The sequence below is a fragment of the Sceloporus occidentalis genome, unplaced genomic scaffold, assembly GCF_023333645.1.
Source record: "Sceloporus occidentalis isolate IW3139 unplaced genomic scaffold, rSceOcc1.0.p SCAF_37, whole genome shotgun sequence".
NCBI classification, from domain to species: Eukaryota; Metazoa; Chordata; class Lepidosauria; order Squamata; family Phrynosomatidae; genus Sceloporus; species Sceloporus occidentalis.
The window spans coordinates 10369844-10382500 of NW_028317017.1; positions in this window are offsets into that span (position 1 = coordinate 10369844).

A 12657-nucleotide genomic window follows, 5' to 3' on the forward strand; every position below is an offset into this window, starting at 1 on the left:
TAATATTCAGAATTGGTATAAGATTCTTGTCCGATATTTCTGACCTTAATAAATAGAATATTACCAAAGAAGGCAGAAATAAGAGAAATCTCATGTCACCTCTGAATTGATGCTCCAACAGAAAATGTGTATGATCTATATGTCCGGAATACTTATATAACCAAAAAGTCTTTACATTAAATACATAATACAGAAATCATCAAGATTGTAAGAAGGGCTCTCTCCACCTAATGTATCGGTTTATCTTCGTCTGTCAATTCTCGTCTTGTCATACCCCTTGAATATATGTATTGTATTAAGCGCTGCGTAAACTGTTGGCGCTAAATAAATAAAAGATAATAATAATAATATATATATATATCTTGTGCAGTAGTACTATTTAAAATCCACTAGGTGGAGTAGATGTCCATCATTCTTGTTTAACCTACACAAAATCAATTATAAAAAACAGGCACAGCTGTTAGGATTGTAAAGGAACAAACATTCTAAAATTACCGTATAAACTCAATTAAAAGAGGACCCCCCCCAAAATTTGAATATTCATTTAGGAAAAAAAGAAAAAGCCTGAATATAAGACTACCCTATTTTTATAAATTTAATAAAATCTAGTATTGAGAAAAAATTTTCTTGTTTGTTTTTATTTCCTTTTATTTTCCACTTCTCCCCAGTTATGCAAATCTGCCCCCCAGATATGCCTTATACCCCTATATGCCACTCTGCCTACCTAATAAGCCACTCTGCCCCCAGATATGCCTTTTAACCCCCTATTTGCCACTCTGCCTCCAGAAAACCATTGAACCCCCGCCCCCATGTCACTCTTAACCCCCCGACTTACCAGTGCATCCCTTTACTCTCTTAACCCCCCCGATTTACCAGTGCATCCCTTTACTTGTGACCCGTGGTCAGACTCCCTGGTGTCTAGTGGGGCAGCCGGTCGAGGTTAAGAAACTACTTATTATACAGAATATGATGGCACTATATAAAACAATACATCATAATATTATAAATTATTCTATGCTAAGAAGGCATCCGATTTACAAACTCAGCAAATACTTTCAATATACTTTATTAAGCAACTTCCTGATGTCTTAAATAAGTTGTGGTAGTGGTAGTGGTGGTAGTAGTAGTAGTAGTGGTAGAGGTGGTAGTAGTAGTAGTAGTAGTAGTAGTAGTAGAAGCAGTAACCCTTTAAGTATCATGGTGATGTATAATGCTTGGTATAGCTGGTAAATGTTCATATACCCAAGGACTGGTATATTGAGCTTTTGTACCCTGGATACACCAAAATTACACTTGTACCCAACTGGGTGTCATTTAGTTTTCCTTTGTTCAGAAGTAGTTTGGCAGAGTATAAGCCACTGCCGGACAGAGCTTCTATGGCCACTTCAATCATGGAGCAACATATTTGCTTGCTTAAGTGCCACTACCAGCTTTTGTTATGTTTCCTAGCACAAGAGACAATGCCTAAATGACTCTAGCAGAATGGGTGCTATGAAGTTTATCTCAAGCATTCACTTGAGGGACATGGATGGCATTATTCATGTTGCAGGAACTATAAACATGCATTAAGCTTTGCATGGGGTTCTGCGAGACAAGTAGGGTCAAGGTTTGCCTTTCCAAGTTTGCAGATGGTGATGTTGGGGTCAACTGTGACCACGTAGCATGAGAATTATACCCCTTCCACTGCTGTAAACTAGGACAATGTCTCCCTTTGTTTGCCGAAGCTTAAACCAACAATCATAATTTGGCCTCCTCTTATTTATCACTTCCAGCTGTACATTTTTTTCTTCGCTCTCCAAGGTCTTAACACCGTTATATTTCACTTAATTTGACATTCTGATCTCTCCAAACGTGTCTTTTTTTCTGCACGCATATACGTATGATGCATAATGGTTTAATAGATTTGCTAAGTATCAGGGAAACCCATCAGTAATTATGAAGACACAAACCCATTGAAGTCATTACAGTTAATGCAGGTAGGCTGTGTACATCTTGTCAAGTTGCCATTGTGTCTTGGCCTTAACATGGTTAAGTAAGTTCCAGCATTAAGTAAACTTCTGTGACCCTGCCTATTTCCTGTACTGTCAAACCTTCCCTTGTAAGAATAACAGTGTCCTTTTATTTGGTGGAGTGCAGCGTGATGTTTTTGGCAGGCCCATCACTTTTGACTTGCATAAATTTGTGACCTCAAGTGCAAGAAAAGTGAATTCCTGCTTCTCTGCCCAATATATCTGAAATATTCACTGGTTAAGTTCTTCCTTTGCAGCAGCATACCTAGCACCTGAATAACTTTGCGAAATCATACAGAAGATGATGTAAGAAATATTGTGGTTAATCGACAGCATTTACAGCAATATAACCAAAGAAGCCAGTAACAGCAAAGTAAACTTCTGCCACCAACCATTCATTTTAGAGCCAGAATCAAATGTTCTGTGTGTTATTATCGCACATTTGCATTGCCACTTACTAACTTACAAGTGTGCTACTCAATATAGTTATTGAGGTTAACACTTCTTAAAACTGAACTCATGATTTTAATCACATAAGAAATGTAATGGTTTCATTTGAAATAGGAGATCAAGCCAGTGCTAATCATTCTGCATCTTTACATTATGGCCCTCTGGTTGAAAAAACATCCACTTGTGAAACTATGTAATATTAGGTTGCACAAAAACCCCTAAATTTTTTATGTATATATATATATTTATTTATTTTTTTAAAAACACACAATCTCCTCCATAAATATAATTTTTTTTTAAAACCCACACAATTTAATTTATATAAATATGGTTTTAAAAAAAAAACAAGATAACAAGCGTTTATGAAAATGGTATAGTTTAAAAATATTTTTATTATTTGGTTAGGGATATATGAAGAAGTAATATGGAAAAAAAAAATCACTTTTTTTTTGACCCATGGTACTCAAAGGGTACCAGAGAATATGCAAATGACACTGTATACGCAAATTTTGCATTTCAATGCCATATGGTACCTTGCACTAAAATAATAATTGTAAATCTGCTTGTGATCATTTATGATGAAATGTATTTTTGGCCTGACAACTGCATTTGGTTCAGACGCTAATTCTATTTCATTTCCTGCACCCTCCCGATAATTGTGTGCTCAGCACGCCTTCACGTTCAGTACTTTGGGGAATTATGTGAAAATGTGTTTGTTGAATAAAACAATATGTTGGGAGACCAATATAACCACAACACTTACGTACTTGTACTGTCGGACTACTATTGGATTTTGTAAATGAGTTTTTAATGACATGTCATTAAAACCAGAATTTATAATGAGGACAAAACTTAATTTCCCAACCTCTGCCGCAAAAGCAGATATAACCAGCTAGTTAACCAGTCACTTAAACCATTAGATTTGCTTCAGATGAGTGGTTTTGTATCATTACAAAGCATCTTTTTGTATTTTGTCTAACATGATATATACTGTATTGGCTCGATTATAGTGTAATAGATATGATGCCACTCTGCCCTCCCCCGAGATATGCTGCCACTTTGCCCCCAAGATGTGCCCCCCCCTAGACTTACCAATGAAGACTCCCGGGTGTCTTGCTGGGCCGGCGGGGGACATCTACGCAATACACATATACAACTTCCGGTGCCAGCACTTCCGCCGTGGGAAGTTCCAGCAAGGGATATTGTCTAAGCGCATTGTGCAGACGTTCACCGGCTGCGGCGATGCGAGCGTAAACAACCTCCGCTGCCAGCCCGTCTGCACGATGTGCTTTAACAATCTCCCTTGCTGAGACATCCCCCGTGGGTTGTTTACACCCATCACCACAGCCGGTGAACGTCTGCGCGATGCGCTAAGACAATCTCCCGTGCCGGCACTCCCCCCGTATCGGAGAGTAGGATGCAGGTCCCCTGCAGCGCTACGGGGGATCTGTATCCTAACCCTGCTGCCTGGCCGCACGAGTCTTTAAAGTGGGGGGAAAAGTAGTCTTTTTTTTTTTTTTTTTTTTTTTCCATGTATTACTGACTCGTAGACTCGTAACTCTTTCAAGCAGCCGTGTTGTGGATGGGCTTGTGGTGCATCACCAAGAATGGTTCACAAGCAACCCTGACTGTTGTTGCCTTGCTTTTCCGGGCTAGGCTTAACGCCCCCCATTAACCCCAATGATGACACCACACACCATTGAATATGGATAAGAAAAGGCCACAGCCAATTTTATTTATTAGAGTCATTGTCACGCCAGCACCTGAAACAATAAACATAGGTGCGTTAACAAGGACAATGACTCAAAACACAAACATCTAAATATATGCAATAAACACACCAAGCTTGCCAAGTAATCCAGGTACCATAACCAAATACCACTTAAGGAAGGGACATACCCGGATGCCCCGACCCTGACCTGAGGTTCCCAGCACTGACAGCCAAGAACCTCCCACTAGATGTTACCAACAATTCACTTACCACCACATTAACCCTGCCATTAAGCTGCCACCCCACAGACTGTGACAAAAACAACACAAACCCAAAACCAGAATACAAATATAAAGGGAGGGAGGGTGGGACACGCAACCAGGTAAGATAACCACAAGATAAATAATCTACCCCCAACTCCACCCCTAATTTCCCGCCAAAAAACCTACCCCTTCTCTGCACAACAGTCAGAGCCCCCTATAGCCCATGCTATCCAAGAAGATGCGATGGAACATGATGACGGTTGGAGAAGGCACAGAAGGGCAGGGGTGGCATTATTAATATATTTTCCCTAAGAGCCCACAACTGCAAGGCCAACCCTTCTGCGACTGCGAAAACATATTTGTGGAGGTGGCCTACACAATCTTTGCCAATAATCAATTCTCAAAGCTCTTCTGCGACTGTGTAAAGAACCCCATGGCATAATTGATTTTACTTGCTATATTTCTTTATTTCTTACATCTTTTTGTAACTTTTCCCATACGCTAATAGGCCAGATGAAAATAGTGAGTTCATGTTAATATTCATTTGCCGCTGGAATTCCCCCGCTCATAAATATTGTTAGCTTCAGGCAGTTGTCTTTAGCTCACAAACTAAACATTTCATAAACAACTTCACTGTTTCCAAAGACACTTAACAAGTCTTAGAAATGACTTCATCTGACAACTTTCAAAACTGACTTTTTTTTTTTACTAGGAAATGATGCATGGCAACCATTTGTCTGTTTCAGTAACCAGGTGTAAAACATTTTTAGTTTTTGCTTTTATTTTTTATAATGTGATTGGGTGTGTGCATATATATGTATATAGGACTGTGGAATACATCAGATTATTTTTTTAAATAAACTAGAAAAAGATAGAGAGCTAAGTAGAGAGCTATAACCAGACATCTTTTAAAGAAATAAAAACTTACCGTATTTGCTCGATTATAAGACGACCCTGATTATAAGACGACCCCCCAAAATCTGAATATTAACTTAGGAAAAAAAGAAAAAGCCTGAATATAAGACGACCCTAAAGGAAAAAAGTTTTACCAGTAAATGTTAATTCATGTAAACTATTTTTTTTAATAAAAGCTATGATTGAGAAAAATATTTTTTTTGTTTTTATTTCTTGTATTTTCCAACCTGTCCCCCAGTTACGCACATCTGCCCCCAGGCTTGCCACTCCAATATGGCACTGTGGCCCATGATATGCCTTTTAACCCTCTATATGCCACTGTGCCCCATGGTATGCCTTTTGACCCCCTATGTGCCACTCTGCCTCCAGAAATGCCTTATACCCCTATATGCCACTCTGCCTCCAGAAATGCCTTATACCCCTATATCCCATTCTGGCATTTAGGGGGTTAAAATGCATATTATGGGGCAGAGTGGCATATAGGGAGGTATAAGGCATTTCAGGAGGCAGAGTGGCATTAAGGGAGTTAAAAGGCATTGTATAGAGCACTCTGCCTCCAGAAATGCCTTATACCCCTATATGCCACTCTGGCATTTAGGGGGTTAAAATGCATATTATGGGGCAGAGTGGCATATAGGTGTATAAGGCATTTCAGGAGGCAGAGTGCTCTATTAAATGCCCCCTTAACGCCACTCCAGAAATGCCCTATGCCCCCATTTAACACACACACACACACACACACACACACACACACACACACACACCCTATACCCCCATTTAACTAACACACACACACACACACACACTCTCCCCTCCCCTCCCCTCTCAGCCCTCTCTTACCGGTGCTTCCAGCCGGGGCAGCGGGTTGACGTCGCCTTCTGCTGCAGCCGGAAGGAGGTGGAGTTGGCAGCGGGGGTTTGTATCCGTCCGTCGCGTATACTTTCCCCGGCTGTCAGAGATCAGAGTTCCCCGCACCGGTGCGGGGAACTCTGATCTCTGACAGTCGGGGAAGGTTTGCGCGACGGACGCAGACAACCCCCGCTGCTAGCCACACATCGCGTAGATGTCAACCCGCTGCCCCGGCAATACAGCAGGAAGCACCGGTAAGTGTGTGTATGATGGGGGGGGGGGGGTGAGACAGGAGGATCCAGGTCCCCTGCAGCGGTGCGGGGGATCTGGATCTTAGTCTCCTAATCAGACTCTATTTGAGGTCTGATTAGAAGACGACCCCGATTAGAAGACGAGGGGTATTTTTCAGAGCATTTGCTCTGAAAAAAACCTCGTCTTATAATCGAGCAAATACGGTACTTACAATTTTTACTTGTCACAATTAAAATTTTTGCACAAAGGTGACATTGTTGAAAAAAAAAAAAACCTATCTTGGACCTTCTGCATCACTCTACATGTGTACATGAATGGCAGTGAATAATTGAGTTTTTATGCAAAATTATGTAGATTGAGTGCCAACAGCACCGGGTTCTGAAGTGATGTAAAATAGTTAAATAATGTATTTATGAGTGATGACCTAGGTGTCCACCATACATTTCCCTTAACAGATTGTCTTTCCAATGCATTTGCCAGACTTGGCATAGTAATGACCAGCATGATCTATGATCTTGAATACTTCCTAATAATATCTTTTCAATATACTTTAATAGGACTGATGTTTCTAGGGGGTAACATGTTTTAGTGTTTCAACATGTATAAGAATACAGTTGTACTGAAATCAGGGCATAGGCATTAGCGTTTATAACAGGTTGACATGTAGATCATTAATCCGCATCCATTTTGCCTCTTGCGTCTACTGTTAAAAAAAGATGGTTTGATCTGTCGGATGGGGAAACCAGTCTTGATTGAAAAAGGGCAAACCTTTATAAAAAAATAAAGTTGATAATAAAAAGGTATAACACTTAGCAGGTGAAACGATGGATCTTTGCTGGTGAAATGTGCCCTGACTGAATACTGAAAAGAACAGTCTAGTCTCCAACATCATATTCAATTTATCTTGGAGTCTATTTTGCATGTGCTCCAAAGCATATTACTACTTGCAAATGGATCATGCATTCTGGAGTTACTGGAGACCTCGGTCTTCTTGCAATTGAATAGTGTCAGAAAATCCTTCAAGTAGATTGAGTGCTTATAGTTTAGACCTTGCAAAGTCGGCAAGTCTGCCATGAAATAGATTATCCGCTTCATAGGAAGCCTATGTAAAGATTGCAGGATATGGAAAGCCTTGCCACCAGCTGCATATGGTTGTGGGGATAGGATAATGGGGTCAGGTAAAGGTCAGTGATAGGCATTAGTTATAAGAGTTCACCAGTTCAATTGTGCAGTTGTTACAAAAGGTTTTGAGTCTCGTGCTGTGCAAAACTCTATAAATATAGGTCTAAAATAATGTTCTTCATGCCACAAGGCGACCTGCTGGCTGTCTGTACTGACCTCTTGAGTCTGTTGAGCATCAGCTGAGCAGGAGAGCTGATGGAGCTGTTAAACAGATGTAACATAGTTCATAAGGTTGAAAAAAAGACCAAAGTCCATCAAGTTCAACCTATATACATATTGTGTCCCTACTGTGTTGATCCAGAGGAAGGCAAAAAAACCCTTATGAAGCAGATGCCAATTGCCCCATACCAGGGGGAAAATTCCTTCCCGACTCCAAATATGGCAATCAGAATAAATCCCTGGATCAACGTTCTGTCCCTATTAATCTAATATCCATAACTTGTAATATTATTGCTTTCAAGAAACACGTCCAGGCTCCTTTTGAACTCTTTTATTGAGTTTACCATAACCACTTCCTCTGGCAGAGAGTTCCATAATCTCACCGCTCTTACTGTAAAGAACCCCCGTCTGTGCTGGTGTAGAAACCTTCTTTCCTCCAGCCGCAGAGGATGTCCCCTTGTTATAGATACAGTCCTGGGTATAAATAGGTCCTGGGAGTGATCTCTGTACTGTCCCCTTATATATTTGTACATAGTTATTAAATCCCCCCTAAACAGTCTTTTTTCCAAACTAAGTAACCCTAATTCTGATAATCTTTCTGGGTACTGTAGTCCTCCCATTCCCATGTCCGCCCTCCCACCCAAAAAAGATACATATAAATAATTTAAAAAATGAGTGATGTATGTATATATCATTTGTTGTGGCTTTTAATGGGGTTAAACTTATCTTCTATACAGGGTGTGAACTGGCAATCAGTTTGTTGGCCTTCTGGCTTTAGGGCGGTTGGCTTTGTTTAAACTTTAAGTTATGAGGTTGTTTAAAAACTCTTAAAAAAAAAAAAAAAAAAACTCTGGGTTTGGGCCAAGAGATTTTGTGGTATAAGTTATTATGTTTCAAATGAGTCTGTTAATAATTGTTATGTTTAAAGCTAAATAAAAGACCACTGCCTATTTACTCTAAAAACATGTGTATTTGTGTTTTATTCCGAAATGTATTTCTTGTATTTACTGTATCCCATGTATCGAGTGGTCTCAATGTGGTTATTGTATTTTGAAGATGGCAAATCTCCGTTTTCTTGGAAAACAATACGTGCTTGAGAAATAAGGAACTTTATTACAGTTTGTTATTGCGTTGTTCTGTGGTGGCTTCGTATGATGCCAGAATAATAACTAAGGATGACTTCTGGACCCATTTTTAAGTAACTGTGATGCTATGCACATAATGTTCAAGCGAGGCAGATGTGTTTTGCTAATGTGAAGACATCTGAATAAATGAGTCAGCGAGGCGGATTCCTTGTAATGTAAGGATGTTCCAAGCGCTGTGAGCAGATTAGCTTTGTTTCTTATTTTTCTGTAACCACTGGTATCTGACTTTAAGTCTCCAAAAATACATTATGTGTGCATTTAATTATAAGTGGATATTAGTGCTGCGTTTCATTCTGTCCCCCCAAGTCAAAACTTTATAATCATATAACTTCCCAATTTGCTTCTGAATTTCCTTTGTATTTAATGCTTTTGGGGAATATTTTATTCTGTGGCATACAAGTTGGTACTGAGACTTTGCCCATTGTAAATCTGTGCAAACAGGGAAAAGAAAAAATGTCGGTGCGCTAAGCTAGTCTCAGGCTCAAATAATACAAATGTATAATATGAGGCCTACCAAACAGTGTGAGCATGCTGCAAATACAGTGTGTTGGCTGTACAATGTATACAAAAAACAAAATACTGTCTGCGCTTCTCACCCTAATAAAGTTGGCAACAAATATATAAACATAATATAAATGAGAGGTTTTGGTTATATGAATTGGCCAAAGCATAATTAAGCTCACCCGCCACGTCAAGGCACACTCTCAATAGGGTGAGAACCTACTCTCACCTCCTACATAGTGGGCACACAAAGCAGTTTATACTGCTACCAAAACCAAATTAATGTGTTGGGGGAGGTGCAATTAAACCTCTTCCCATGAGGAGCATGTTGGCTCCTCATTAGTCTGGTTGCAGCTTGCTGTCCAGGGGTTAAATGGGAGGAGGTTTAATTGCACCTCCCCCAACACATTAATTTGGTTTTGGTAGCAGTATAAACTGCTTTGTGTGCCCACTATGTAGGAGGTGAGAGTAGGTTCTCACCCTATTGAGAGTGTGCCTTGACGTGGCGGGTGAGCTTAATTATGCTTTGGCCAATTCATATAACCAAAACCTCTCATTTATATTATGTTTATATATTTGTTGCCAACTTTATTAGGGTGAGAAGCGCAGACAGTATTTTGTTTTTTGTATACATTGTAAATCTGTGACAAAATATATATTCTGGTGCAAAGCGGCAGAAGCGGTGTAATTACTGTAGCAAATAAACGTAATGTTCCTTCTAAATACTAGCGTGTTGCACCAGAACTGCAACTTCTACATAACTCCTGGGAAAGCATTATACAGCGCAGTTTTAGATTCTTCCTAAAATGTACATCCGTACACCCTGCTTACGATAGGGTGCAGTCTCAAGCAGGGTCATATGCACATTGTTTTGGATGACCCGTATACACACACTCAGGCTAAAACATCATCTCTATCATAACACCTAACTCTCATCTATCATCATACCTCTCACACACACCTCATACATCCCACACAGCTCTCACTTCACTGTATTACTCTATCTGGAGCTTTTCCTGATGCGCTGCATGCAGCTTACTCTGCTCCTGTCTATCCATTGTGGTTCAACCTCTGCAAATGGACTGGCCCTGTTTGAATAATATTGCACTGTCCCAGGGGGAAATTGGCACTTACGACAACTCTAGTCGCGTAACAGGGCACTCTGCCTTCCGTTTATGAATATGGAGGTCTCAGATGGGTTGACCCAAACATGGCCTGGGTAAGCCAGAAAAGGCACACTACCTCTATGGGATTTTCGCACTGTCAGCTATGGTGACCACATCGGCCATGTTTTCCAGGACGTATTATTTCAGATATTGCCAACAGCACTTTTGTGATGCAGTGTATGTAATGGATAAACTCATGGAAGGAAACCAATTATTCCGTTATACATATCACACCCTGCAGGACAGCACTTTACCTGTGCCGGTCGATAATATGTAAAAATTATATGAGTCCTGGAAAACATAGAAAATGTGGTAACATTACAGTCAGTTTCTTAGGACATGAATAAAAAAATAACTCAGAGACGGAGTCTATTTAAAGCCTTTCACTCGTGTCTGTAAGCTGTAAAACTGCCATGGTTAGGCAGAAGAAGGGTATTTTTAAAACACCAAGATCTTATTAGGCAAAGCTTTTCTTGCAGCCTTAATGGTAGAACCTACTAGTTAGATTTTAATATTGCTGTTTAGTAAAGCTATAGTAGTATAGATAGCTCACAGCGAAATGATCTTTGTCAGGCTTAGAGATGACGTCTAATATATAAATGGAATACAGACCTCTCAAGGACGCCTTTTAAATATATCTTCAAGTTGTGGGAGGAGAACCTCACAAACACGCATGTTATTGAATCCAGCAGGACCCAACAATTTGTTAGGCTTTACAGGTGGCAAAACTAGGCAATGACAGACTGGGATGTAAATATGCAGAAACCAAGGAACTCAATACAAACGTCCACACCTGTCTCTTTTAAGAGAAGACATTATATGAATATAGTGGATTTAAAAAAAAATATGTTGGCCCTTCATAATCCGTAGTGGTGTCTGCAACTTTCCTGCAAATTCACCTACTAAAGTCTGTTAGGCAAACAAAAAAACTCCTGAATATGATGAACTAAAAGATATATTGGAACCCATCAAGTAGATCTTGACTTGGAATTCTCATGGGGATAAATTGGAAATCAATTATGAAGCATGAGTTTACAACAGTCCAGCAGATGAGAAATTATTATGAATTGCAAAGCTCAAATAACATAATGACGACACAGCAGAGTACGTGTACCCTCTGGGAGTTAATATGGCACTACCGATTTTGCCACAAAGTCCTGAATGTCCCTTGTTACTTCAAGCGGGAATTTTTTCAAATGTTATTTTAATGTTGAATGTTGCGTGGTGCCATATTTTATGACTATATGTTGCCAGCAGCAGAATATTTTCTAATAACCAATGCAAAATGTGTTTATTAGTAATGACTCAGATAGCCAACATACTTTTCCCTTCACCGAGTGCCTTTCCAATTTATTACTTAATGCCAGGCTTGTAGTTAGTGTGAGTAGCATGAAGTATGTGAGAAATTGTGGAGTTGAGGTATGCTCTGGAATACAACATAACTCATGATTAAATCCACAAGTCCATCAGTAATGACCACTTTATACTTCTAGTAGACTGAGAAAAAGCTGTTTTTTTTTCTCTGGATCAAACTTTTAGTATATACTAAGTGTAATAATAATTAATTTTTCTTTTGTAGCGCCCATGGTTTTTTTTTTTTGCAGACACTTTTGAAAGAAAGGGGGGGATGTGAGTTTCTCATCTTCATAAGGCAAGGACAGCATCATGCCTGTTTAGGATTTTATTTTGACAATTAAACATAATTATGTAGATTGTTTAATAATTTGTTCAAATATAAAGTAATTCATAGAAGTGTTAATGTAATACACAGCTAGAACATTATTCACACAGCTATGTTTTTCAGTATAGCAGACTTTTGGGGGGAAAAAGGCTATTGAAAGGTTCTTAAATTTTAACAGATGCTCATGTATTAATTTAAAGGTTAGACATATTTGAAATGGCTTCTACCCTTATTCTCTCTACTAAACAGAGGCAATGTGATAATATCACTGGACCCATTTATCAGCAAGTATGGTAATCACCCTTGATGTGAAGTCCACTGGCTAATTACTGTACTTTCCATTTAACGTTAGCAGATATCCTATTATGACTTCA